The sequence below is a fragment of the Oncorhynchus keta genome, unplaced genomic scaffold, assembly GCF_023373465.1.
Source record: "Oncorhynchus keta strain PuntledgeMale-10-30-2019 unplaced genomic scaffold, Oket_V2 Un_contig_3922_pilon_pilon, whole genome shotgun sequence".
Taxonomy (NCBI): domain Eukaryota; kingdom Metazoa; phylum Chordata; class Actinopteri; order Salmoniformes; family Salmonidae; genus Oncorhynchus; species Oncorhynchus keta.
The window spans coordinates 68,449-72,603 of NW_026287504.1; positions in this window are offsets into that span (position 1 = coordinate 68,449).

Consider the following 4,155-nt stretch of genomic DNA (forward strand, 5'->3'; position numbering starts at 1 on the left):
AACTAGAGGTATAACACTATTAGACATGGACCAGAACTAGAGGTATTACACTATTAGACATGGACCAGAACTAGAGGTATAACACTATTAGACATGGACCAGAACTAGAGGTATAACACTATTAGACATGGACCAGAACTAGAGGTATAACACTATTAGACATGGACCAGAACTAGAGGTATTACACTATTAGACATGGACCAGAACTAGAGGTATAACACTATTAGACATGGACCAGAACTAGAGGTATTACACTATTAGACATGGACCAGAACTAGAGGTATAACACTATTAGACATGGACCAGAACTAGAGGTATTGCACTATTAGACATGGACCAGAACTAGAGGTATAACACTATTAGACATGGACCAGAACTAGAGGTATAACACTATTAGACATGGACCAGAACTAGAGGTATTACACTATTAGACATGGACCAGAACTAGAGGTATTACACTATTAGACATGGACCAGAACTAGAGGTATAACACTATTAGACATGGACCAGAACTAGAGGTATTACACTATTAGACATGGACCAGAACTAGAGGTATAACACTATTAGACATCGACCAGAACTAGAGGTATTACACTATTAGACATGGACCAGAGGTACTAGAGGTATAACACTATTAGACATGGACCAGAACTAGAGGTATAACACTATTAGACATGGACCAGAACTAGAGGTATTACACTATTAGACATGGACCAGAACTAGAGGTATTACACTATTAGACATGGACCAGAACTAGAGGTATAACACTATTAGACATGGACCAGAACTAGAGGTATAACACTATTAGACATGGACCAGAACTAGAGGTATAACACTATTAGACATGGACCAGAACTAGAGGTATAACACTATTAGACATGGACCAGAACTAGAGGTATAACACTATTAGACATGGACCAGAACTAGAGGTATTACACTATTAGACATGGACCAGAACTAGAGGTATTACACTATTAGACATGGACCAGAACTAGAGGTATAACACTATTAGACATGGACCAGAACTAGAGGTATAACACTATTAGACATGGACCAGAACTAGAGGTATTACACTATTAGACATGGACCAGAACTAGAGGTATAACACTATTAGACATGGACCAGAACTAGAGGTATTACACTATTAGACATGGACCAGAACTAGAGGTATAACACTATTAGACATGGACCAGAACTAGAGGTATAACACTATTAGACATGGACCAGAACTAGAGGTATAACACTATTAGACATGGACCAGAACTAGAGGTATTACACTATTAGACATGGACCAGAACTAGAGGTATTACACTATTAGACATGGACCAGAACTAGAGGTATAACACTATTAGACATGGACCAGAACTAGAGGTATAACACTATTAGACATGGACCAGAACTAGAGGTATTACACTATTAGACATGTACCAGAACTAGAGGTATAACACTATTAGACATGGACCAGAACTAGAGGTATAACACTATTAGACATGGACCAGAACTAGAGGTATAACACTATTAGACATGGACCAGAACTAGAGGTATTACACTATTAGACATGGACCAGAACTAGAGGTATTACACTATTAGACATGGACCAGAACTAGAGGTATTACACTATTAGACATGGACCAGAACTAGAGGTATAACACTATTAGACATGGACCAGAACTAGAGGTATTACACTATTAGACATGGACCAGAACTAGAGGTATAACACTATTAGACATGGACCAGAACTAGAGGTATTACACTATTAGACATGGACCAGAACTAGAGGTATTACACTATTAGACATGGACCAGAACTAGAGGTATAACACTATTAGACATGGACCAGAACTAGAGGTATTACACTATTAGACATGGACCAGAACTAGAGGTATTACACTATTAGACATGGACCAGAACTAGAGGTATAACACTATTAGACATGGACCAGAACTAGAGGTATAACACTATTAGACATGGACCAGAACTAGAGGTATAACACTATTAGACATGGACCAGAACTAGAGGTATAACACTATTAGACATGGACCAGAACTAGAGGTATAACACTATTAGACATGGACCAGAACTAGAGGTATAACACTATTAGACATGGACCAGAACTAGAGGTATAACACTATTAGACATGGACCAGAACTAGAGGTATTACACTATTAGACATGGACCAGAACTAGAGGTATTACACTATTAGACATGGACCAGAACTAGAGGTATTACACTATTAGACATGGACCAGAACTAGAGGTATAACACTATTAGACATGGACCAGAACTAGAGGTATAACACTATTAGACATGGACCAGAACTAGAGGTATAACACTATTAGACATGGACCAGAACTAGAGGTATATCACTATTAGACATGGACCAGAACTAGAGGTATAACACTATTAGACATGGACCAGAACTAGAGGTATTACACTATTAGACATGGACCAGAACTAGAGGTATTACACTATTAGACATGGACCAGAACTAGAGGTATTACACTATTAGACATGGACCAGAACTAGAGGTATAACACTATTAGACATGGACCAGAACTAGAGGTATAACACTATTAGACATGGACCAGAACTAGAGGTATAACACTATTAGACATGGACCAGAACTAGAGGTATTACACTATTAGACATGGACCAGAACTAGAGGTATTACACTATTAGACATGGACCAGAACTAGAGGTATAACACTATTAGACATGGACCAGAACTAGAGGTATTACACTATTAAATATGGACCAGAACTAGAGGTATAACACTATTAAATATGGACCAGAACTAGAGGTATTACACTATTAGACATGGACCAGAACTAGAGGTATTACACTATTAGACATGGACCAGAACTAGAGGTATAACACTATTAAATATGGACCAGAACTAGAGGTATAACACTATTAGACATGGACCAGAACTAGAGGTATTACACTATTAGACATGGACCAGAACTAGAGGTATTACACTATTAGACATGGACCAGAACTAGAGGTATAACACTATTAGACATGGACCAGAACTAGAGGTATAACACTATTAGACATGGACCAGAACTAGAGGTATAACACTACTAGACATGGACCAGAACTAGAGGTATAACACTATTAGACATGGACCAGAACTAGAGGTATTACACTATTAGACATGGACCAGAACTAGAGGTATTACACTATTAGACATGGACCAGAACTAGAGGTATTACACTATTAGACATGGACCAGAACTAGAGGTATAACACTATTAGACATGGACCAGAACTAGAGGTATAACACTATTAGACATGGACCAGAACTAGAGGTATAACACTATTAGACATGGACCAGAACTAGAGGTATAACACTATTAGACATGGACCAGAACTAGAGGTATAACACTATTAGACATGGACCAGAACTAGAGGTATAACACTATTAGACATGGACCAGAACTAGAGGTATAACACTATTAGACATGGACCAGAACTAGAGGTATAACACTATTAGACATGGACCAGAACTAGAGGTATAACCTCCTCCACCACACAGCCATTCTGTTTACCCTAGCCTACCTCCTCCACCACACAGCCATTCTGTTTACCCTAGCCTACCTCCTCCACCACACAGCCATTCTGTTTACCCTAGCCTACCTCCTCCACCACACAGCCATTCTGTTTACCCTAGCCTACCTCCTCCACCACACAGCCATTCTGTTTACCCTAGCCTACCTCCTCCACCACACAGCCATTCTGTTTACCCTAGCCTATCTCCTCCACCACACAGCCATTCTGTTTACCCTAGCCTACCTCCTCCACCACACAGCCATTCTGTTTACCCTAGCCTACCTCCTCCACCACACAGCCATTCTGTTTACCCTAGCCTACCTCCTCCACCACACAGCCATTCTGTTTACCCTAGCCTATCTCCTCCACCACACAGCCATTCTGTTTACCCTAGCCTACCTCCTCCACCACACAGCCATTCTGTTTACCCTAGCCTATCTCCTCCACCACACAGCCATTCTGTTTACCCTAGCCTATCTCCTCCACCACACAGCCATTCTGTTTACCCTAGCCTATCTCCTCCACCACACAGCCATTCTGTTTACCCTAGCCTATCTCCTCCACCACACAGCCAGGAAGAGGGTTGGACTGAAAACCTACAGGAT